The sequence below is a fragment of the Canis lupus genome, chromosome 31 (genome assembly GCF_048164855.1).
Source record: "Canis lupus baileyi chromosome 31, mCanLup2.hap1, whole genome shotgun sequence".
In the NCBI taxonomy this organism is placed as follows: Eukaryota; Metazoa; Chordata; class Mammalia; order Carnivora; family Canidae; genus Canis; species Canis lupus.
The window spans coordinates 20,007,533-20,033,631 of record NC_132868.1 but is presented as its reverse complement, the minus strand read 5'-3'; the positions used below and the strand labels follow the sequence as shown (position 1 = coordinate 20,033,631).

At 40.6% G+C, this 26,099-nt stretch overlaps 1 protein-coding gene and 1 long non-coding RNA gene across 9 annotated transcripts in view; one reads left to right on the top strand and one right to left on the bottom strand.

Moving 5' to 3' along the window:
- IGF2BP2 (insulin like growth factor 2 mRNA binding protein 2) overlaps positions 1-26,099 on the top strand; it is a 155,607-nt gene that overhangs the window by 69,346 nt on the left and 60,162 nt on the right. The gene's annotated exons all lie outside the window — the stretch shown is intronic.
- Positions 4,093-16,334, bottom strand: LOC140622135 (uncharacterized). Of its 4 annotated transcripts, XR_012021830.1 has the most exons (6): positions 15,842-16,334; positions 12,718-12,940; positions 11,194-11,406; positions 7,517-7,594; positions 4,388-4,524; positions 4,093-4,186 (listed from the first exon to the last, which is right to left on the bottom strand). It is a non-coding gene; the product is annotated as an uncharacterized lncRNA (long non-coding RNA). The 4 variants fall into 4 exon arrangements; XR_012021832.1 differs by lacking the exon at positions 11,194-11,406 and having other exon boundaries at positions 7,517-7,597; XR_012021831.1 differs by lacking the exon at positions 11,194-11,406.

Below are 26,099 nucleotides of genomic sequence, written 5' to 3'. Positions count from 1 at the left end.
CTCCCCCTCTCGTTAGCAAGGAGTGTAAAGGAACGGACATGGCCTTTCCCTTGAGCTTTTTCTCGTTCTAAAAAATGGGGGTGGGGTTGGGGGGAAGCATCAAGTTGTTAATAGCTTTCTTTGGGAATATGGGAGATTTTTAACTTTCTTTTTTAATCTCTCACAGTAAACACTTGTTACCTTTTGTTCTTTCTGTTGCAGACTTATACAACAAAGTACATAAAACACACATGAAGTTTAACGAATAAGTCTAAAGTGAATGCTTGTGTAATCACAGGTCAAGAACAATAAAAGCAACTTTACTTTTAGCATCTGAATACTGATAATAAAAAATTTATTAAAAATTGCTTTTCCTAAGTTCCTCATGTGGCTGTGGTAGAAATAAAGTAGGTCTCTATATGAAAGTGCTTGTGCTTATTAAGTCTAAGGCATCCATCAAACATAAGCAGTTATCTTTCTGCCCTAAGGTGCCAGATAGGACAGGTGCACATGAGCAATAAGTCATTGCTGAAGTCTGAGGCTGCTCGGGTCATACAGAGATTTGCACTGAAAATGTGTCAGTGATACCACTTGTCCTCTCTGCATGTTCCTTCACAGGGAAGCCCTGCTATACAGTCTGGGACCCCACTAGAGATATCTGTGACAGACTCGGTATAAAATTTTTTTTTCTCTTTTTTCAGTCTGAATACCCTTGGTTTTCTGTGATTCTCTGTGTTGTTGCATATGGTGGAAGAAGGTTATGTGTGTGTGTTGAGTTGATTTCACCAAAGTCAGAATTCGAAACAGTCATGTTTTTTTGCTTTCTTATTGAATTATCTAGTCTTTCACCTCTTCATTTGAAGTTTGACTGGAGACAGGCAGTGAATCAATCATAATTTAATCCTTTCATCTGTTATTATTGTCGAGGCTTGTTGGGCCATGTGCAGAATGAAAATGGGAGAGCCCTTTTTCAAAACCACAGGGGAAAAGTGTTGTTTCAAGGTACTAAAATACAGAGCTTTTACCTTTCATCCATGGTCTCTCTCTTGACTTGTGGTGTATTTTATTTGCTATTTTAATGTCATTCTAAGTAAGGGAACTTTCTAATTTTTAAATTATTATTATGAATTTTACTGTTTACCTTTATATGGTATGATGCCAGTTTATTAAGTTTTTAATTTTAATTCCAGTATAGTTAACATGCAGTGTTACATTAGTTTCAGGTGTACCATATACACCTGTTCAACAGTTCTATTTGTTACTCATTGCTCATCATAAGTGGACTCTTACTTCACTCGTCCCCCCACCCCTCCCCTCTGGTAGCCATCTGTTTTTTCTCTGTAGTTAAGAGTCTGTTTCTTGATTTGTCTCTCTTTTTCTTCTCCCTTTGTTCACTTGTTTTGTTTCTTAAATTCCACTATAAATTTAAAATGCAAATATAAGCATTTAATTCATATGCAAAATCACCAAAACTACAAAAATGTATTATTTTGTACCTCATTCATTGTTCTTTCTGGAATAGTAGAAATACTGCACCAAACTAACTCAGCCATTTTTCTTTCACTGAATATGTGCATGTTCCACCACCACCACCTTCAGTTTACTGATAGTAAGGACTAATGGAAAATGACTACAGATTACCCTATCTTCTCCCTTCCTTTTACATCAAACATGATCATTTTCAGTGTAAGTGGTTGGCTAATGGGGGAGAGTAACATGAGTGAAAATGGATATTACAGAGTTCCTTGGTTGTTCATGTTTCTTAGGATGATATTGCCTTAATGCTACCTTCAAGGGGGTCCCTGGGTGGCTCAGCGGTTTAACACCTGCCTTCGGCCCAGGGAGTGATCCTGGAGTCCCTGGATTGAGTCCCGCGTCGGGCTCCTGCATTGAGCCTGCTTCTCCCTCTGCCTGTGTCTCTGCCTCTCTCTCCTCTATCTCTATCTCTCATGAGTAAATAAATAAAATTTTAAAAAAATGCTACCAAAAAAAAAAATGCTACCTTCAAGACAAGTTCTGGTGCCAATGGAAGGCATCCTTTCTTGGGGCTGCACCTCCACTCACTCAGTCACAGACCCCACATGCTTGCCTGGAGCTTGCTCTGAGTCTTGCTGAAATGGATGACAAAGCAGAACAACATGCACATGATCTCTGTCTCCTCTGTTCATACACATGGTCCACTATTCTATTGGACTTTACTTACAAAACACAAATGCAAAGATAAAATTATTAAGAGTTCCTGTGTGGCTCCAGGAGAGCATTAAACAAAGCACAGGCCCTTTGGCGTGCAGGGCCCTGAGTGACTGTACAGGTTGCCATGGCCAGGAAGCTGCCCTGACTATCGTTATTTTTGTAATCTTAATGACTGGTTCTTGTTGTCACCCTTCCCATGGCTTTCTATTCTGGGTTTCGAGTCTTCCTTATCTGTAATCCTCTTGGGCCCAGAGTTCTGTTCAGGGTGAATTCTAGGTTTTTGGACAATGATAAATAGCAGTTCTTCGTAGTACAAGGTATGTTTGCTGTTAGTACTAGTTCATTTTTCATTATGTACTTATCAGATACATTAGCCCAAGTATTTTGAATATGAAAGAAAGAAAGCAAAAGAAAGAAGAAAGAGACAGAAAGAAAAAGTAAGTAAGTTGAGTCTAAAAGGCCAAGCTCATGGGTGCCTGGGTGGCTCAGTCAGTTAAGCATCTGCCTTCGGGTCAGGTCATGATCTTGGAATCTCGGCATCAAGCCCCACATCAGGCTCCCTGCTCAGCAGAGAGTCTGCTTCTCCCTTTGCCCCTCCCCCTGCTTATGCTCACTCTCTCTCTTTCTGTCTCTCTCTCTCTCAAATAAATAAATAAATAAATAAATAAATAAATAAAATTTTTTTTTTTTTTTTAAAGGCCAAGCTCTTGAAATTTAAGAAGTTTAATAAAAGTCCAAATTTATAGCTAGCAGTTTCAAAGTTTTACTTTGCTGGCAGCAAGATATTCTCCTTGTGTTACTGTTGGGTTTATAAAACCATCAGTGTGCTGGTAAGCTGTTTGCAAACCAGTAACTTTCTGAACTTATCTCTGAGATGTTATTGGAATATTTTGCCCCTGTGCCTTCCATAGAAAATTCTTCAGAAAATATCCAAAAATTCTTTCCATCTCCAAGTAATCTTTTTTTTTTTTTTTTTTTTTTAAGATTTTATTTGTTTATTCATGAGAGACACAGAGAGAAAGAGAGGCAGAGACACAGGCAGAGGGAGACGCAGGCTCCATGCGGGAGCCTGACGTGGGACTCCATCCCTGGACTCCAGGATCACGCCCCAGGGTGAAGGCAGTGCTAAACCGCTGAGCCACCCTGGGATCCCCCATCTCCAAGTAATCTTAACAGTCTCTTGAATAAATGAAGGCTACAAAGCTTGCCAGTTAAGGGCAGCCCGGGTGGTTCAGTGGTTTAGCGCTGCTGTCAGCCCAGGGCGTGATCCTGGAGACCTGGGATCGAGTCCTGTATCGGGCTCCATGCAGGGAGCCTGCTTCTCCCTCTGCCTGTGTCTCTGCCCACCCCACCCTCCCTCTGTCTCTCAGGATAAATAAATAAAATCTTAAAAAAAAAGCTTGCCAGTGAAGAGCGTAAGTTCTGGTCCGGCAGACCTTAGTTCATATCCTAGGTCTACCTCTTACTCGTTGTATAATTTTGGGCAAGTCACCTATGGTTCTGAGCTTGCATTCCTCACCTGTGAAGAGGCAGTAGTAGAGTATCTAGCTTAAAGGATTATGCTTGATAATATAGGGAAAATGGGTTAGTTTGATGTTTGACTCAGAATGGGCATTCACTTTTAACTATTATGCTTAGTAGTATAAACTGGAAAAAAAAGACCTCAAAGACTATATTTGTAAGGTTAGAAGGTGAATAATATTATTCTCAGATGAATAAGTAGTCTACTTCTGTTGGAAATCCAGCAGATAGCCATGAAACATAAAGGAGAAAATGGTGTCAATCTGTATAAAACTCAGTGTTATAGGAGCTGTGAGCCATGCATTTCAGTATCCTCAGCCCAGCACAGTGTCTAGCACATAGTAGGTGTTTGCTGATTAAATAATGAATGAACAAATAGGTAAATATTTTATTTTTCACCTTGTGTGATTTCTATCTTTCTAAATTTACAAACAAATCAAGAGATCTATTTTGTGGTTTTCTATGTATGAAGATCCCCTTTGCTTTTTGACTACTGAAAAAGAAAAAAGAAAAAAGAAAAAATCAGACAAAATCTCATGGCATCTTTTTATAAAGATGGGATAACTAATAATTTCCCATATCTGAACACAGATTTGACTTGTGACTCTTGGACTCAGTGGCAGATGATCTGAAGCCTTATCTGGGATCTGGGCTGCATTGTGGGCCTGGACAGAAGCTCTGTGTGGTTGCTTACCTGGAATCTGGGGTCATAGCCTTCCCCTAGGGCTCCAGGCAGGAAAAGCTGTCTCCCTCATGCATGCAGCATCAGAGATGTTAAGTGTATGCTCCAGCCATACACTTCAGCTGCATTCCAGCAGGTGGTGGTGATTCCTAGGGAGACAGGAGAAGGCCAGGCTATCATTGAGATTGAGAGATTTATTTGCCTTTTGATAACAAAGCCTTTAGGAAGATATCTGAGCCATAGGGTGCAATTTGAAGGGCTTAAATTTAAGTGAAAATAATTGACAAAGTAATTCAAAAGCCATTTTCTAATAATTTATAAAAGACCAGAGAGGCCCTTTTGTATGTGATTTTCTGCCAATTCTATTTAAATCCTCTGCAATTTAGAGGATTAGTGACCTGGAGAGGTGTTTTCAGCTTTGAAAATTATGGAATAAATTAGAGGCTTTGACCCAGTACAGTTGCAGTTGTCCCCTCCACCCCAGGTGTGCTGCAGATTGATGTTCTGCAAGAATTTTTCAGAACAGTTAAATTCCAGGGCATGGGTATTTATATTTGCCACTGATGACATGTGAAAACACATATAAAAGGGCTGCTTTTAGGGATATTTATATTATTTGAAAATGATATGATGCCAAAATAGATTTTTATACTATTTTTTAAAGATTGATGTATTTATTAAAGAGAGAGTGAGCAAGTGTGAGCAGGGGAAAGGACAGAGGGAGAAGAAGAGAATCCTCAAGCAGACTCCCCACTGAGCATAGATTGAACACGGGTCTCCATCCCAGGAACCTGAGATTACAACCTGAGCCAAAATCAAAAGTGTCCACTCAACTGAGCCGTCCAGGCGCCCTTATACTATTTTTAAACTGGATTTTGTGTAGATCCAATTGATTTTTTTAGGAGTAGAAGGGAGTTAATCTCATTAACCTCATTATTAATCTCATTCATATTCCCTCCTGCCTTACTTGAGAAAACGAATTCCTTACGTTTTCATTTAAATTCCAGTTAGTTAACATACAGTGTTATATTAGTTTCAAGTGTACAATAGAGTGATTCAGCACTTCCGTACAACACCCAGTGCTCATCACAGCAAGTGCACTCCTTCACCTCCATCATCTATTTAACCCCCCACCCCCACCCCACCCTGTAATTCTCAGTTTGTTCTGTATAGTTTAGAGTGTGTTTCTTGCTTTGTCTCTTTCTCTCTCTGTCTCATTCCCCCCCCCCTTTGCTTATTTGTTTTGCTTCTTAAATGAAGAAACTATTTAAGGGTCATTAAGGATTAAATATCCTCTTACAGCTTGACAATCTAATTTTTAAAGATTGTGTTCAACAAAATGGCTCCCAAGTTGTATTTGTGAAAGTATTCTCTGTGAAGGAAGCACGAGAAATCTTGCACCTTGAGTTACTGGATGAAGTAGTGGGAAGATTTGCTGATTGCTTTTCCATGGACAGAAATGCAACTGCAAGTGATAAAGAGAGATGATAACACTAAAACTACCCATGAGGCTTGAATCTGGATTGCTAAGACTTTATGTAATAAAACATTTTCGTGGAGAGGATTCTAGTGGCTACACAAACCAGCAACTGGCTCCTGTGCCTGGATTACTCTCCTTTCTTCCTTTTCTGGTCATGACCTAAGTTTACCCTGAAGATTACCCTTCAAAACCCAATTCAGATGTCACCACTTCCTTGAAGCCTCCCTGACTACTCTCGGCTGCTTCTTCTGTGATGTTTTTGCATTTTAGGTGTACATCTTAAGGAAGGAGCACTTTCCATAGTGTTCTGTAATTATTGGTGTTTATCTTTTGCACTGGATTTATGAGCCCTTAAAGGGCAGAGTCATCTTTGTAGTCTAACCCCTAACATATTGCCTGGAAAGTAATAAGCACTCAAAGATTCTATGGAACACTCGACTACCAAAAGGCAATACCAAAATGGGTACCACATGGGGATATTTTGTTTTAGTAGAAATTAATCTATTTTAGATTTCCTCCTATTTGTGACTTCTAAAAGCAATCCATTAGATGGGGAAAAAGATAATACCCAGTGTTGGCAAGACCGTGGTAATAGATATTCGTACATCAGTGATGAGGGTATAAATTGGCATACCCTTTCTGGGAAATTATTTGGAAATTTGGGGCTTAAATATTGATAAAACCTTTGACCTAGTAATTCTGTTTCTTACAATTTGTTCTAAGGAAATAATAAATTACTCTAGTGTTTTAAAGCATAATCAAAGGAACAATAGTTATATGTTAATTATACCTCAATAAAAAAATTTTTGAAGGTACAGCAGCAACAGCTTTCTAATACTATGTGATCCAAAGCAAGTATGTAGTCAGTTTCTAAGAACTTGAAATGATAACTTCTTGAAGTCCTTCTTTTATATTCACCATATCATCCAGCCCATTGTCTTGCATATAGTAGAGGTTGAATAAATACTTTTAATAAGTGAGTAATTCCATACATTAAAATAAAAAACATCAAATCCATGTTCACCCATATCATCCAGCCCACTGTCCTGCATATGAAAGAAGTTCCATAAATACTTTCAGTGAGTAAATAAATGAGTAATTCCATAAATTGAAAATAAAAAATACCAAAATCACAGAATAATGTAACCATTACTCCTGATACTACCACCAGATTTAATAACCATTAATTGATGTACTTGTTTCCAATCTTATTTTTCTTTGTTTAAGCTTTTAAAATTATACAAGTAATATATATGCATATTCTTCATGCATAGTATTTTATAATCTGCAAAGTGATTTTATATTTTATCTTATCTTAAATCAACAGAGAAATCATTCCCATTTAATAGAAAGGATAACTGAGGCTTACAGCAGAGCCAGATTACACTTCTGACTCCAGACCCAATATTTTTTTACTATAGGAGTCTTTGGGAAACTTAGGAAACAGGGAGTAGGGATCCCTGGGTGGCGCAGCGGTTTGGCGCCTGCCTTTGGCCCAGGGCACGATCCTGGAGACCCAGGATCGAATCCCACGTCGGGCTCCTGGTGCATGGAGCCTGCTTCTCCCTCTGCCTATGTCTCTGCCTCTCTTTCTCTCTCTGTGACTATCATAAATAAATAAAAAACTTAAAAAAAAAAAAAAGGAAACAGGGAGTACCTACCATGTTTATTAAAGGAGGGTGTGCATCAGTTTCAGAAAGACGTTGACAGATTAGAAGGAATTTAAAGAGGAGCCAACACTGCTGGAAGGAAGGACATAGGAGAGATGAAAGGAGCTAAATATGTATAGCTTGGCCAAAGGATGATTAAAGGGGATATGATAACAGTCCCTAAGAATGTGAAGGATGTAAACATCATGGAAAGAGAAAATGTATTTAGAACCAATCAAAGCAGTATATAAAAAGAAATAAAAATTAACGCTAAACCTTAAGAAAAGCTGTTTTATGGAGAGACTTGCTGGCTTGTAGATTGGAATCCCAAGAGAAGTATCAAAGCCCCATATAGAGGAGGCATTTACAACTGAGCTCTTCTGCCTACATTTGGGGAGGGCTTTCGAGTTCTAATTTTGATGGCTGAGATCATGGCCCTTCCTAGCATGGATTTGCCACCCAGTTCTGATTGCACAGTTTTGCATATCAGGGTCAAAAGAAAGAGTCTTGTTACACTCTTGCAGAAGCCAAACTCAGGCACGTCCCCAGTGTCATGCAGTCCAACCTTGCTGACTGTCCATGAAGCCTAAATTGAAACCCTTAGTGTGTAGCTATTTAACTCTGCAATCAGGTGAGTGATTCCTCCCTCTATGGTGCTCCCTGCCGGGCATTTCAGGTTGTGAGCAAGATACAAAGGAGCCTCCGTGCTATAAAATTAGCAGCCACACTTGGTGAGCAAGTGGAAACATTCTTGACGGAGCCTAGGAGGCACTGCAGTCCTTTGTCCTTTGAATGCAGTAAGACATTGCCATTGCATGGGTAGGGAATTATCTTACACATGTTGTGTGTGTGAAGTTACATCCCCAGGAGAGGATGTGTGTTCATCGCACGCTGACCTTATGCTATGTGCTTACATTGTGTACATGCCCTTAGGATGCATATCTCATGAATTAGATTGCTCTTTTCACAAAGTAAAATTTTATAATGATGTATAGAAAAGCTTCCTTTATCAGAAATTGAAGTGTGTGCTCATGAACCTACAGCACAGATATACCTCATTTTAACCAATAAATATTCTCTCTAAAATTAGTGCAAATCAATTTTAAGAGCTCAAATTCCATTCTAAACATAATATGGGAGTGTGCTATGTTACAAAAGCAGTCTTGTGTCAAAGCTTTCTAGCAACAAATGGCTAGTCAATGATTTATCAGGTTTGCTGGTGCTGAGGATTACCACATAGAGAAAACAATACATGTATTAGCTGGAATTCAGGATTACATATATTATGTTCAACACAGTTACATACATTTTTAACCCATTTTTTTTTCATTTTTAACCCATTGATTAAAATTCTGTCTCAGTAAAAAAAAAAAAAAAAAAAGAGCCCTTGGGGACATCCAATAAAATCTGAGGCCGAAGCTATAAAAGGTATTCACCATTCATTGGGATGTAGCCACAGATTTATCTCTACCTCACAGGAGGCGTGTCCAAACTAAATAAGAATTGAGAGGGCAGTCTTAAAGCGAGGAGTGTGTTGCTCAAAATGGTAAGGCATCAAGTGTGTTGGGGTCCTTGGAAGGAGCTGGAAGATATTCAGACCTGCAAAAGAGTCCCCACCTCTGAGCCCACATGAGGCCACATGGCCTAGCTAGATACCAGCGCAGCTTCAACCAGGTGCAGGAGCACCCAGCCTTAGTGTTCTGGTGAATTTGGTCTGGAAAATTGAATAGGACTGAGAACGGTGGTCTGGGGTCCCCTGAGGGCCTGTGATACCACCACTAAGAAAACGACCTGAGAGAGAGGGAAGATTCTTAGCCCCAGCACACTGGCAAGGCGAACTGGCCTAGGACTTTAGTTAACAAGTGTATACATGTAGTTTGTAAACTAACCTTTTCTCCTACCCTCACAGCCTGCGTCAGTGCCACTCTTCCCATTCCTGTTCATTCACTCACTCAACAAACAGCCAGCCCCACTTCTATGGCCAGTTAGGAGCTTGATGATAAGGATACGAAGACTGTGTTGGAAGAGGGTCAGGGGAACGCTGGGTAGTGGCAGAACTGTGATTCAACCTGGGTCTTCAGGTTTCTAGGGCAGGGAGCTTCCCCTCTGCTGCATAAAGCTTATTATCTCTTCCCAGAGGAACTCTGTCATTTTGCTTTTCTTTCCTGAGAGACTTGGCATCAAATCAGTCACAGATACAACAAACAGTGTCATAAAAGCAAAGATAGGAAAACTGTATACTCCTTAGCAACTTCTATCAATACTCTACATGATTTAAGATAGAATTTGCTGTGCACATAGATTATTAAAGGATTTAAATATATTTTCATGTGTACAAACTGTCATAAAATGCAGTTCTGCTCTGACATAAAGCATATTAAGCTGTTTTCTTTGTCAATCACTGTAATTGAGAATGCCGTCTGTGCTTTTAGAATAAGGACAGCCTTTTGTGGCTTGAGAGCTTGTCATGTGCTCTTTCGTGTACGGATGGTATCGGTATCTTCACTAGTACACTGTGAGGGAGCACTTGTTCTTCTCTCCATTCTACTACGGGGAGACTGAGACACCCTGGAGTTGAGGAATTGGCCAAGGTCACAGGGTAAGTGGCAAAATCTGGATTTGAACTCACGTAGTCTGGCTGCCAAGTTCAAGTCAGTGACCATTGTGCTATACTGTCTCTCACAAGAGAAGGCCTTTGGAGTTACATGTTAGCCTGAATCTCATAGGATCTGTCCAAGAAATATGAGTTTTCAGTTAATTTCTGTGTCCTAAGCAACACTAAAAATTATTCTAGTCCGTGTGAATGCCGCCGTAGAACACTGTAGACAAGTGTCAGCACACTTCTCACCTCATTGGAAACCCATAAAAGTAATTGCCAGGTGTTAACACACACTTTTAAAAAAAAGAGCTTTAATACTGCAAAGGCAAGCAAAGTCTCCTGGATCTCCCCAGTGTATGATTCTTTGCTCAAAATAAGTGGAACAGATGGATGGAGGTACTGAATGATTGAGGTATGGGTTTTGATTATGTTCTTAAAGGGAACTAAGGAAAGTGTAAGTATAGGATTTGGAAATCAGAAGACATTACTTCAACTTTGGGCTGTGACGTTATTCCCTCTTTAACCTTGGGCAAGTCACTTCACCTCTGAGTGTGCTTCCTCATCTTTAAAAATGAGATTGGTACTTTTCACCCTCTCACTCTCACAGAGCTATTGTTAGAATTTCATGAGATAATACATGTGAAAAAGGTTTAACCTACAAAACTGTGCAGATGCTCATTACCCTGAGGCTCAGGGGTCCTGGAGAGAGGTGCCTGAGCAGACGTGAATTTAAGTTTGCTTTTGGCTACCCTATTAATAAGGAAGTGTGCACCCTCTTGTGGCGAAGTGCGGGGGCTGAGGAAACCTTCTGAAAAATACTGGAATGTTATTGGGGTTTTGAAAAGTTGTCTCCAGAAATCCTTTTCCATTAATGAATGTACACTTTCTAAACAAATCCTTATATTGCAGCATAAGTAAATTGCTTAGTCTTTACCCAATTTTGTTTGCAATGAGAGATAGATTTTTTTCTTAATCAGAATAAATGTTTTGTTTTCCTCCATTTCTTTACTGTCTCATTCATAGAGGTCTTGCTGTTTTTTTGTTTTCCTAGTCTACTGTATTTATTTTGGTTTCATTTGTTTGCATTTACCTTTTTTTTGGATCCAATTTAATATCTGTTAAATTTTTAATGCACAGTTAGAGTGTACTATGTCTGCCTGTGCTAACACAGGGCCTCTGTCATCCACCATAGAGTAGATACTCAATAAATGATGCTGAGTAGGTGCTGACAGTCTTCTTATGCATTCTTTAGTTCCTTTCCCTATTGTACCTGTGGGTATTCTTTCCCTTGGCATCAGTTTTCCTGAAATATACAGAAATAAATTAAGGAAGTATAGCATTTCAGTAAGTTAACATTATTTTTCTCAGTTCCCACTCTAGTAAAGTAGGGGGGCGAGAATAGGTGATTTCCAAGGTTCATGCTCTGTAGAAGTAAGGAAATAAGATGACATTCTTCAGCAGAACCTAAGAAGGTTGTGAATGTCTTATTATGCTTGTCAGCTTTATTATATCCTCCCTCAGTTCCTAGATGAATAGAGGGGGAGGCATCAGAACAAGGTATAGTGGAAGGAAAGGCAGAAAGAAGGGTAGAGACTGGATGAACAACAGGATAAGAGAACATTGTGTGTTGGGGTGGGGGTGGGGATTAACAGGACAGTAGCAGCATTCCAGAAAGAAGCTGTAACATCCTGAGCTATGTGAAAATTTTTCATAACTTATGCACATTGTATTGTCTGTGATGCTCACAGGGGATTATCTGACTCAACATCCTTTATTCCCACGCATTGCTTACATTAAATTTGACGAAAAAATCTTTTTCTCTAATTGAGTTGTAAAGTCCCTGATCGTGTAGCAGTTCAAACTACAGCATTACTTTTTAATTGGCTTTATATACTCTTCATTTTCCTTAAAAATTTCTAATTCAAATCTGCTTCAAAAGCATGTTGTTGGCTTTAGAGGACTTGTGACACAGTTTATCACTGAAGGAGACTGGTGTCCTTACAGGGAGGGCACTTGTGGGTGGGGAGACTGGTGTCTTATAAGGGGCTTCCCTGGAATTGGGTCTCCATTTTACAATTTCAAGATTCATACCAATCTAACTTATAAAAGACTTGATATTCAGAATGTCAGTTGAGTGCCATACTGAGGAGCACTAAAAACCCTGCACTATTCTTGGCTGGCTAGCAGTTTTCCCCTGGAGAGGTCAGGATGCCATTGTGAGATAGCTTGGTGCATGGTGGGGACTTAATTAGTTTCATTAATTGAACAGATCTTTTTTGAGTTTTACTCTATGTGCCAAGTACTGAGCAAAATGCTGGAATTAAGACAAAATTCTGCCTTTTGAGGCCTTACACTTCTATCAGATAGCCATGTAAGCAAATATTACAACCACATGCTTAATGCTGTAGGAAAGGGTTATGCAGGATGCTTGGAGGCAGAAGGCAGAGGCAAGCATCTACTGTGCTAGAAGTCTCCTTCAAGGAGAGTAAGAGTTTCTTAGGACAAAAGAGAAAATGTGTACACTCTGGGAACAGCAAGAAGTTGAGAATGGTCTCTAATGCCTATTGTCATTAAGCCATAAAACCTGATGAGAAATAGAGTCCTTGAAACTTACTTGCTGAGAAGTCTGGGAGATTCATGGCCGTTTCTCATGGCACCCTCTCACCTGGAAAATGATGCAGCTGTACCACCTGCTCTTTGGGCTTCTCTTCTTCTAGATTCCATGCTGTGCAGCAGTAGTCTTCAAACTTCTGGTCTCTGGAGTTCTTTATGCTACTTACTACAAAGTATTGAGGACTCCAAGGAACTTTTGATATTCACCATATCTGAAGTTAAAACTAAGAAAATTTGAAGGTATTTATTAATTTGCTTAAGGATGACAATAATAAAACAATTATATATTAATAGAAATAATGCTTTCTTAGAAATAGCTAGAAAATGTAATGGAATATTGGCTTTTTGCAAATCTCTCTAATGCCTTGCTCAAGAGGAGGTATATACATTTGTATATCTATTTATGCATTCAGTCTGATATATTATTTTGGTTGAAATATATGAAGAAAATCTGGGATCACCCAGATATATAGTTGGAAAGAGAGTCAACAGGCTTTTCAGAGAATTATAGATATTCTTCTTTGATACTACATCAAAACTTGACAAGTAGTGGTTTCTTAAAGATTATTTGCTGTATAGTATCTGAAACCATACAAATGAACTTTAATTTTCTGTTACATTAGAATCTCTTACTAATGCAGGAATTTGTAATATCATATATTAATTATTTAGAAAATTTTGGGTTATTCAGATCTTCCAGATGTTGACGTTATTATACAGTATCAAAAAAAAAAATCAATCATTGCTGTCCTAACCAATCTCATCTCAGAAATCTTTAAATATTGGTAAGCTGCAAGCTCGTGATGGTAAAATACAAGTTTCCCCAAATCCTCACTTTTGCTTGAAAGCTCCTATTTCATCATTAGCAGTATAAATACTGTCAGTTTTTTTCTTTGAAGTCACAGACGCTCTTCATTTATTTTCAAGAGTATGTCAGATTCCCAGTTCTGAATAGCTGTGGCTGCCTGTCGGTCTTTTTTTTTGAGGTAAAAATGGTATTCCATGAAGAAAGTGGCTGTGGCAGCCTACAATCAGTCACATGTTGAGATAACATGTTACTTCAGTATATGCAAAAGTGCTTTATGTGTACTTTCCATTTTATCACACAGTATTTTGGAAGACCAGTGCTTTAGGGTCAGGATTTTTAAAAATTAGTAATTTATGCAGCTTATCAAGGACTCCATTACTGAATGTGTACAGGTGAGAATACAATGACTATGGGTACATTTTTGCCTCAATTCATACTGAGGTCTCAGCACTTTTAGCTGTCATTACTTTTGTACTTCTGTACAAATCACCAACACAGTGGAAAAGGCAAATAATATTTTGGTACTATTTGCATCTCCTGAAAGACTGTTGGGGATCCCAAAGGTCTGCAAATCACACTTTGAAAACTACATGGGTGGGTGGTGAAGAGCATGGCTCAGGATCCAGATTGCCTGGGTTTGACTCCTGCTTCTGCTGCTGATTAGCTGTGTGACTTTGGGAGGATATTGAACCTCTCTGTGGCTATTTCCTCTCTGCAAAATGGGAGTAATAATTGTACCTACTTCATTAAATCAGTTAATCTACTTAATCCATCAGTAGGTATTGATAAAACATATTACCTAGTTGATTGATTGATTATCTGAGGAAACATCTGAAGGCCAGGTTGCCCAGAAGCTGTCTTCCAGGATGCCTGAGATGTCCACCATTATCATTACTTCTTTGTACCTTTATGGTGGTAATATACTATTAACTGAGTTAAAGCCTGTATCCTAGAAAGGATAATGTATTAGCTAACGACTTAGCAGTGGTTGGTTTATTTAATTAACCCAACACTCTTGCCAACCAAATCAAGGCTCTGAGGGAATGGAGGAGGAGGACAGTGCTTGGTGAAGGGTCAAGAGTGGGGAAATCCAAGAGCAGTGAGGGGTCCAGTGCACAGCCAGCTCTCTGGGGAGGGGAGGAATGGTAGTCACTTTGCCTCTCATACTACGGAATTGGTCCTGGTCACGTCTTTATCCTCCACGAATTGCACACATAGTTCAGGCATATGTAATGTCAGTGCCCTTCCCTACACATTCTCCAGCTTCGAGGCGCAGTCATCTCTGAGGCGGTACAATAGACCTCATTAGTTCAGACCTGACTAATGTTGAACTTGTGACTATTGGGAAGTAGGCCGTGCAATGCACAGAAGAGAACATGAGCTTTGCGATGAGGCATGTCAGGACTCAAATCCTGGCTCTGTCATAAACTAGCTGGATGGCCTTGGGCAAGGGGTAGACCTTTCTAGGCCTTGGTTTCATCTCTCTGAAATGGGACTGCCGGTGCCTCCAGAGGGAGTTGCAGATATTAAATGAGATAGTTGATGTTAGGTACTCAGTAAAGGCCTGTGACCTTGCATGTGCCAGCTTCTTTTATCTTAAACTCCATTACTGGTCATTTATAATAAGGCCCTGACTACTTTTCAGTGTCATCATTGCTTTTTAACTTTTATTAAGAAAGGGAGTTTTTGGAAAAAGATGTATGCAGTGCTGGAAGGATTGATGGGATGCTGCTGCTTCTCCAGGGATTTCAAGTAAATATTTCACAAAAGCATGACCCCTCTTCCTCACTGGTCCTGGGGGCCCCGGAAGTGCTCTGATCCAGAACCCCTCTACTCTAAAGAAATGCCCTTTTGTTCTCCAGCTCAGCCTGGAAGGAACCCAGTTACTGTTCAGTTCACCCCAGCCACTTTCATGCCATCTGCCCAAAGTGAAGAAGCAGAAGGAAGCCATGTGTGGAATAGCTGGCACACAGCCACCTCTCAAAGGTCCGTCCGTCCCCAACTGCCTCTTCCCTCCTGGTTGCCACCCAGACTGATTCTTCCCCAATGCCTTGTCTCTCTGGCTGTTCGTAGAATCTTCGCTGTTCCTGGAATTTCTTTAATTGTTTCTAGACTCTGGGTGGTTGCACCTTTTTTCCATATCACGCTCAGTGAGTTTCAGAAAACTGTATGGTCATTAATGAATCTATTTTCACAACCTCCTCAGAAACAAGCCTCTTCCATGTTATAGATCAAAGAACCTATTACTGACACAAAAGGAATCCAGACAACTAGCCTTTCCCCCCCCTATGGGAGGCAGGCCCCATTCTAATCTTGCCTTGGCTTTTGACTTGCTGTGTGGCCTTTGTTTCTTCATCCAACAATAATATCTACCTCACAGGAATGTTGTGGAGTTCAACAAATGCTAAGAACTGTTCCTCTTCCAGGCTGAAAGAGCAGTATCGGATCTACTACAATGCCAGAGAACTCAAAACACTTGATAGGAGTCTAATCTGTCCCTTATCTTGGTGAGGTAGATTAGTGGCAGGTGTTCCTGTGCCCACTTTCAGCATCTCATTTCAACAGTTCCTATTCACTTCCTCTTTGCAGACTCACAGGAAATTGTCTATCTGAATGGAGACTAAAGACTGATGTACTTAAGCAGGCTTTGTCTCATTTCACTCTTCAGTTTGTGTCTCTGATTCTACTTGTAGTCAGGGGTGGAGAAGCGTTCCTCTGACCCTGGGTCCTTTTTTGGTCTCCTTTTTGGTTTCAGTCTCTTTTCTTAGTACTTTATCCTTTGACCTCTTGGCAGCATTTGGCACTAACAATGATTACTTTTTCCAGAACTTGTTTGTGATGTTATAACCCTAGAATTCTGCCTCTGTGACTTACCATACCTGGTCCCTCTCATAAAGGCTGAGGATAAAACCTTTCCTCAGCATAATCTCAGAGGTAATCTCTTCTGTTTTCAAGGTTTTAACCAAAACCAGTGTTCTGCTTCTAGTCCTAAATTTCTTCTTGCTTGACACTTCTTAGATTCTCCTAACATGATGCAGGTTCAATATATGCAGTATATTTAGAATGGATTTGAACTCTCTTTTTCTTAACCCCTACATTTAATCTGTCCTCTGTAAACACTCTCCCCACTTCAGTATTCAGGTTGGCATCATATAAAACCTGCCATATTGTATCAGTGGTTCCCTACTGGGTCCCTCTGCCACCAATGTCAACCTACTGCAGTCAGGTTAGCCTTCTGGTGAAAAGCACTTTCAAACCTGTCCAGTCCCTCTATTGCCTTAAGCAATTGTGATGATTAACTGTTGCTGTGTAATAGACCCAAACTAAGTGGCATAAAACAGCTATTATTTTAGACTCACAAATTGTCAGGGTTAGGAATTTGGAAAGGACACGATGGGTCAGTTTGTCTCTGCTCTGTGATGTCTGGGCCTTCTGCTGGGAAGATTCAAAGCTGGGGTGTGACTTGACATCTGAGAGTTTCCTCACTCACAGCTTTGACAATTTGATGCTGGCTGTTGGCTGGGCCCTAAGCTGGAGCTGTCAGAGCAGTGATCTCTCCATGTGGTTACTTGTGCTTCCTCACAGCATGGTGACTTGGTTCCAAGAACAAGCTTTCATAAGAGAAGCAGGATATGATCTAGCTTCAGAAACTCTATGCTATCATTTTTGCCATGGTCACAAGCCTATCCAGGTACAAGGGAGGGAACATAGAATGCCATCTTTTAACGGGAGAGGTATCAAAGTCACATCATAAGAGCATGTGGATGATTTTGTTGCTGTCATCTTTGGAAAATATCTGCCTCAAAGTTAAGACTGCTATCTCAGGACGCCTGGGTGGCTCAGTGGTTGAGAGTCTGCCTTCGGCTCAGGGCATGATCCCGGGGTCCTGGGATTGAGTCCCACATCGGGCTCCTTACAGGGAGCCTGCTTCTCCCTCTTGCCTGTGTCTCTGCGTCTATGTGTCTCTCATGAATAAATAAAATCTTTAAAAAAAGAAAAGACTCCTATATCAATGGGAATTCTTTTAAATATATTCCAGCTTGCCTTTTAAATAGAGTAAGAGAGCACCTACCACTCATGGAACACTTCTTGCGTGCCAGGCACTGTTGAAAGACTGTGCATTCACATTCAGTCTAACAGTTCTGAAAGTCTGGGTGAGGGGACTAAGGTTAAAGAGGCCTTGTCAAGTGTCTTCCAATTAGTAAATAGTTGGTTAGGATTTGAACGTAGAAACTTTGACTCCAATCTTAACTTCCACAGTGTCTCCACTTAATCAGGGCAAAAGCCCAGGTCAGAAAGAGATGGGGGAAAAATGATAGCAGTTATAAAAACCTACTAGGGATTCATTTTAAATTCTGACCTCCCCTCGTCCAGTTGCAGTCCTTCACAAGGTTCACAACTCAAGGGAAGGAAGACTCTTGTTGGCAGATACCTCAGGCTAGCTTAGTCTTTGGACTGCTCTGGCGCCTGTGGACAAAAGCCCAGGGAATGAGCTCAGTGACAGTCTCTGTGTCTGCCTCTTCAGGCCTCAGCCGGACTATTTTGCTCACGTGCTTTCTGGGAAGCTTGCTTCCTCTTCTCTTCTCTTTCCATCTGTCATTCCTCCAGGTTCTGGTGCCCACTTAGGTCTCCCTGCCTCTACTGCGTGTTTGTGTTTCTTTGACCTCGTGTTCATTGCAGCCCCATTAAGAGTTAGAGATTTGTCTCTGTGTGGTTTGGCTTCCCTGGAGTTACTCAAGCCGAACCTGCTTTCCTGGGGTTTCTTTCCAACCTCATTCATGCTGTTTTGTCTGCAGGATGAATGTCCTTTCCTCTCCTTCTTTACCTGAAGAATGCCAACACTTTCTTCGAGATTCATTCAAGTTCCTACCCTTCTCTCTCGTGGCTAGTTGTGGCCTCTCCTCAGAGTTTCCTGTACATTCTCCTGGACTGGTTTTCAGTCCATTCTGTACTTGTCTGTTTCATTCCCTGTGACCCTTGCTAGCTTGGGAGCTCCTCAGGAAAGAAACTGAAGCCCTCCAGTTCATCGTTCATCATGGAGTCCTCTGTGCCTGTTCAGAGCCTGGCATATGAAAGATACTCACATCGTCCTGAGGTGGTTGATATGTGTCTGGAATACCAATACTTGCTCATGTCTGTATTCTCTGTGTCCCTGGTAGATGGTAGGTGCTACCAATAGAGAATACCTGTTGGAAAGAAGTTTCAAGGATCTTGAGACTGAGAAGATGAAGCTTCTCATCTGAAAAACTATTGCTGGTCTTTGGATGAATCACTTCTCTTGGGATGCAGTCTTTTATTTATGAAATGAAGGATTTCTCTAAGGGCTTAATACTCTATGAAGATAATTTTATCTGATAAGCTTTTGACTATACACTGTCATGGAGCTCAGTAGTAAAAGTATTGGAAATCTAACCCAGTATCATAACTTCCTTAGGATAGGGTCCAGTTATTTGCACAATTTTGATTGTGTCCTTGGGGGACTGTGTTTGGCTGGATTTGATAGAATCATAAACACGTCCACAGTCCACAGACTGTTCCTTCCCCACAGAAACCTTGGTGGATCCTCAATCTCATGACTTATAAGTCTCCATTGAATTTTATTGCCTACTTTCCAGTTTAGCCAATAAGAAACATTTCAATAATTTTCAACTCTTAATTAGGCAAAGCAAGACAAAAGGACTTTCCCTTTGGAAACAAGACAAAACAGTGTTTTTATGGGTAACAGTTTTCCCTTATAATGAAGTCTGCTCTTGAAAGCACTCTAACATAATAGGTTATTATGACTCAACTATCATTATATACATATATAACATATACATAATAATTATGTATAATTACATATGTGCAAATGTATGTGTATATATGCACATATATGTGTGTGTTGTGTATATACATACACAATTGATCTTTTGCAATTTGAACTGTGCAAGTCCACTTTTATGCTTACATGTAGATTTTTTTATGGTATTGTAAATGTCTTTTCAGTTCCTTATGAGTTTCTTAAGACTTTTTTCTCTGTCTTACTTTATTATAAGAATAGAGTGTAGGGGTACCTGGGTGGCTCAGTGGTTATGCATCTGATTTTTGGCTCAGGTCATGATCCCAGGATCCTGGGATTGAGGCCCATGTCAGGCTCCTCAGAGGGAGCCTGTTTTTCCTTCTGCCTATGTCTTTGCCTCTCTCTTTGTCTTTCGTGAATAAATAAATGAAATCTTAAAAAAAAGAATAGAGTGTATAATACATATAAATACAAAATATATGTTAATCACCTGTTTATATTATCAGTAAGGCTTCCAATCACCGGTAACCTTTTAGTAGTTAAATTTTGGTGAGTCAAAAGTTACATGCAGATTCTTGAGGTGCCTGGGTGGCAAAATCTTTTAAGCCTCAGACTCTTGATTTTGGCTCAGGTCATGATCTTGTGGGTCATTAGATTGAGCTCTGCATCTGGCTCCCCACTCAGCACGGAGTCTGCTTAAGTTTCTCTCTACCCCTCCCATGCATGCACACACACCCTGTCTCCCTCTCAAATAATTTAAATTAAATTAAATAATTTTAAAATATTTTATTGAGAGAGCGCACACAAGTGGCAGGGAGAGGCAGAGGCAGAGGGAGAGGGGAAAGCAGACTCCTCACCCAGCAGGGAGCCCAATCTCAGGACCCTGATATCATGAACCAAGCAGAAGACAGACACTCTACTGACTGAGCCACCCAGGCACCCCTCAGATAAATAAATAAATCTTTAAAAAAGTTATATGCAGATTTTTGGCTGTATGGGATGGGAGTTCAGCACCCTTAACCTCTATATTGTTCAAAGGTCAGCTGTATTTACATAATTCCACAATGCTGGGCCTGAAGTCTCCACCCACCAGCTTCAATGTAAAGAGGCCACATAATTTTCCATTGAGCTTACGTGTGAGTAGAGCTGAGGGTCATTTCCTGGAGTCTCTGTGTAGCCTCCATCAGACTGGTCATTCTTAGTTTGATTATCCCCGTCTGGATCATACAAGCCTCTTACTTTACTTCTCTGTCTCCACCTTCCTATTATATCACCTATTTCCAAGCTCAGTCTGCTATTCCAGAAAGCACAAAATGGCATAAAACTGAAAACTTAAATCTGTCAGTGTTGCCTCTCATTAGAATTTCATTTCAAGTTGAAGTGTGAAAGAAGTGGTAAAGGAAAGCAATACTGTATAAGGTGTGATTCAGTTCTTACAAACCCTTCTTTAGTTTTTGAAAGTAACCCATGAAGCTGAATTACTATTATCTTGCATCTTGCTCCTGTGGCATGTCCTTTTTTTTTTTTTTTTTTTAAAGATTTTATTTATTTATGCATGATAGTCACAGAGAGAGAGAGAGAGAGAGGCAGAGACACAGGCAGAGGGAGAAGCAGGCTCCATGCACCGGGAGCCTGACGTGGGATTCGATCCCGGGTCTCCAGGATCGCGCCCTGGGCCAAAGGCAGGCGCCAAACCGCTGCGCCACCCAGGGATCCCTGTGGCATGTCCTAACAGTGATTTCCTCTTCTTGTGCCTCAGTTTCGCCCCCTACAAAATGGGGATCAACAAACACTGCCACCTGGAAGTTTCTAAGGGCTGCCAAGGAGGCTGGTTAGTGGTGAGTGAATGGTTGGTAAATAGAAGGCATTATCTGCCACCCAGAAGAAAAACACCTCATAAATAGACCGAAGGCTGCCCTGACTTGCCAAAGGAGCATTCTTTGTAAGTAGGAAGAGTCAGGAAGGAAGCTAGCATGGGTAAATTTTCCCCAGGGTCTGTTGGTCCTGATGATAGGGAACTCACAAGGTGGGTGTTCATGTCTTTTCAGATGAGGAGGTGGTGGATAGAAAGGGAGGAAGAAGACAGGTACATGAGAGATCTACTTGAGGTTTGAATTTTTTTTTTGAGAGGGAGAAAGAGGTAGGGGGTGCAGAGGGCAGGGCAGAGAGAATTTTAAGCAGGCTCTGCACCCAGTGTAGAGCCCAATGCAGGGCTCGATTTCATGGCCCTGAGATCATGACATGAGCCAAAATCAAGAGTCAGATGCTTAGCCAGCTGAGCCACCCAGACGCCCTGAAGTTTTGATTGTTAAACAGCATTTTATTCACCTGAAGGAAACCAACGTGAAAGTACAGTTCTTAGAGAAAGAATTCATTTCTAATAAAATGTGGTGTTCATTTGCTGAGGTGAGCAGGTAACAAAAGTTTTAGCCATAAACATAAGAGACAGGAAAAAACTCACTTGGAAGGAGAAGAGAGTATGAGCCTGTTCTTTCATATATGACATTAACTGGTTAAAATTTACACATTAATTTTCTGTTATTTCAAATACGATACCTAGGGTATTTTGCTCTATTGATAGTACATAGAAAATAGCATTTGGGAATGCTTTGTGGCCTCTGTCCACTTACATGTGCACATGTATGGTGTGTGTACATGTGTGTACACATACACAAATAGCTTCTAGACGTCCTAGATGAACTTTCTTTTCTTTAACTAAACTACCCTTGGAGTAATTTGTCAGCCCTGTATCAGCTGCACTTTGATGTGGCTTGACTGTAGACTCCCTTCTCTGTCTACGGTTACTCCCTGTTTGGTTTCAGAATTTGTTTCTGATCATGCAGAGCATACTCCCAGCCCTGCCATGTAGTCCAAGGTGAGCAGTTCTGTAGTTCTGAGTCTGTTTCCTTATCCACAAAATGAGGTTATTCTGAGATTTGAAAGTGAGGTTCTTCAAAAACCTTTTGAGAATGTCACCTGAAAGATCTCAGTCTCAACAATGGAGTGGATGAAGTAGCTTTAGCAGCATGACTTCTGAGTGACCTGTCTGTGTCCCCTCACATCATCTGTGTGAGAGCTGCTGTGAACAACATGCTGAATTTCTGGTGGTTTGCTGGTGAAGGCTTACTCTGCTCACCAGAGTCAATTATGTGCATCTCTTTCCAACTTCCATTTAGTGATGCCATGTTAGTGGATTTAAATTAGCTGTGCTAAGAGTATTTACACTGTGCAAATTGGCAGAACTACAAGTTACTGCCCTCTCCACCAACCTAGCCCCTGCAAGTTTATGTATTAGTGGCTCTTGTGTCCAGTATAGTTTGCTTCTCTCATTTGCATTTGTCTCTAACGGGGCTCACTTATTTATACTCCAGCCTTTACTTCTGGGTCAACACTCCTGGTCACATCAAAGTCATCACTGTCTTGTTTCTGTTTAACTCATAGAAATGTCCATTCAAGGATGTGAAGCATATGAAAGAAGAGCTGGCATAGGTGTTTTGAGCCTGTGACTGCAGCAGATCCTCACACTCTAGTGATAGACCTCTTATTAACACCTTTATTCTAGGGCAGCCCAGGTGACTCAGCGGTTTAGTGCCGACTTCAGCCCAGGGCCTGATCCTGGAGACCTGGGATTGAGTCCCACGTCGGGCTCCCTGCATGGAGCCTGCTTCTCCTTCTGCCTGTGTCTCTGCCTCTCTCTCTCTTTCTCTCTGTGTCTCTCATGAATAAATAAATAATAAAAAAAACAAAAAATCTTAAAAAAAAAAAACTTTATGCTAGCAAACTTGATCCATTTTGTCTTTTATACTGTTGTGACTCAAAGGTAGTATGTTACTGTTCTGTAGAACTTTGTCATCCCCTATTATCTGCCTTACAAATAACTGGAATTACAAATTACTTCCCTGCTCAAGTGCTTGCCGTGATCTCCAGTAGCCTACCATATCAGTGCAAACTCCTCACCCAAAGAAATAAAGCCTGTGTACCTGTCCCAAGTTACTATTCATCTCTCTCCTCGTTAGGTGTACCCTATTGGCCCTTGCCCAAATACAAGCTGTTATTTCCTCTTCCTACCCAAGGTCGTGTGTGACCATCACAATCATATCACCTGCCACCTGCCAATTAATACCACCTGCCAAGGCACGATTGGGGTCCCTGGTTTCCCAAGGACATGGCTCCTTTAAGTTGCAAAGGGCAGCAACTTGGGAAGGTCTGGGAAGCCCAGAATAGCCCATCACAAAGGTGGTTTTGACCCCAAAAGATGCAAAACCATTATCTCTGGTGTTACCTTGCCCCTTGTTCATCTTCTCTTCTCAAGCTTTCACCATGGCTTTGCTCTTTTCCTCTTCCTGCTTCACTTTTCTATTCAGATTTCTTCCTACGTATCTGCCAGTTCCAGGGGGGCAATTTCTGACTTAATTTCTGGCAGAGTTATTGCTTTGGCTCTTTAACTACACTCACATTCTCCAGTGGCTCTGATATACAATATCTGGCCTGCCAAGTACAAGGGTCAGTTTGTTTTGTTTGTTTTTGGCTTTTTTGGTAAAGAGCCAGATAGCAAATGTATTGGGCTTTGTGGCATAGATCTCTGTCACAGCTATTCAATGCAGCCATTGTAGTGACTATGTATGTAAACAGTCTGTTTACAATATGTAAACAAATGTGAGTTTCAGTAAAACTTTATTTATAAAAACAGGCCTCGGGCTAGATGTAGCCAACCAGCCATAGTTTGGTGACCTCCTACTCTAGTCAAACACTTGTTAATATCTACTTCTCACTGTTCATGTAACTGCCAACTAAATATGTGATATTCATTCATGTAGCCCATGCAAGAGATCATGTCTGGGATATGCCCACCTGGAAATCCTGCAGCCTCAGAGTTGAGGGTTCTAGAGAATATTACTTGTCCTATTTATCCATGAAGGAGTACTAATTCACAACTGAGGAGAAGCACTTGTATTCTGAGGGCCAGTGTGACGTAGAGCAACATTTCCCAAATTTTAGCCATTGGTGTACTGCTTTCATGTTTTGTGCCATATTTCTATCACCTGCACCATTAACTTTTTTTATTGCCCTTTAAAGTGATCCTCCTTTTAAAAACTTAAGTTTTTTAAGTTAAGTTGGCTGACTCAGTTGGTAGAGCTTGTGACTCTTGATCTTGGGCTCATGAGTTCAAGTGCCACATTGTGTGTGGACCTTACTTAATAAAAAAAAATGTAAGTTTAATTTAAAAAGAAATTTTATATCATTTATATAAGTGGAAAGCTAGTACCATTTGCAAAATATAGAAAGTAACCAAAAAAATAAAATATGCTGCAAAGTGTTATTAAATTCTATGTACTGTTGCTTTTTTTTTTTTTTGTACTGTTGCTTTTTGAAAGATTCTGAGCCCAATATGATCTCCTTTTTTAAAGAGGGAAGAGGATTAGGATTGATGAGGTATTAAAAACTGTCCAGCCTGAGACATTTGCCTTGATAAACAAAGAAATACTAGAAAATAAGTGAAATGTGCTACACTGTTTTTTTATTGCTGCATTTCTTCACCTCCTGCCATCATCACATGGAACTATGTGTCTCATGTGTCACCTAAAAACACTACCAGAATGAAAGGACTAATGACTTAGGCATCAGATCTGTGTTCAGATTCCTGGCTTCACCTTAGATTCCTTCCCCAAGTGCAAAGAACTAGCAGTTAATGCCTGTTTCACCTTCATCCATGCAGCAGATAGGAGCCAAGTATTGACTGTCTGGGTCAATACTTGGCTGAGGGGCAGTGTGAGGCTCTTTTGGATACTGTGTTTAGTGTCGGTAGGGTACTCAACACAATGCCTGTCCTTTGCATAGGGACTATTAGTTGTCCTTGGAACAACTAATGAGTTCAAAATGTCTCTTAGTCCTTACAGTATTATCTGCAAAATTTTTAAAAGAGATTTTATTTTTTTATTTGAGAGAGCATTTTATTTTATTTTTATTTGAGAGAGAGGGTAAGGAAGAGAGAGCATGAGCAGGGGGAGGAGCAGAGGGAGAAGCAGACTCCCACCAAGCAGGGAGCCTGATGCAGGGCTCCATCCCAGGACTCTGGGATCATGACTTGAGCTGAAGGCAGACAGTTAACCAACTGAGTCATCCAGGAACCCCATCTGTGAAATTTCTATAATTGGCACTATCCCATCATAGCTGAGGGACCTTGAACAAGTTACTTACATTCTCTGCCGGCCCGCTGGCCAGTGTGAGAATCAAACGAGGTGGTGTGTGTAAAAATGCTTTGCGTGGTGAAGTCTGCATTGGTTTTATCCTTAGCAGTACCTTGGTTGGTCGGTTTTAGTTTTTTGTCTTCCTCGCCTACTGTACTGAGTTCCGGAAGGCAGAGACTACGATGGGAGGCTTCTAGCTACATCATCCCTTTGCATTTACAACTGATGCAAAACTGTCAGTGAAGGGAATAGAAATAGTAATTCGTGTTCATTCTCACTTCCTTTTCTACCTCCAATACCAGAACCTTTGGCCTTACAAACTAATGAATCTCAGTGGTCCCTATTCCCATGTGGAAAATACTAGTATGGTAGAGGGGTAGATACCCATCGGTATGGGCCTGGGATGAAAATGTGTCCTCTGCTGGCTGTTGGTGCTGCTTGGGTCTCTGTGTGTTACCTCCCACAGTCCCATTTTGTACCATTTGCCCTTTAGCCAGTTAATTCTCTGCCATTTCAAAGCTCACTCTCCACCTCCTGTGATCCTGCTGATTCACAGTCTTCCTCTTAGAACTTTTGTTTGTTACAGATGTTTTTACAAGTTCTTAGCC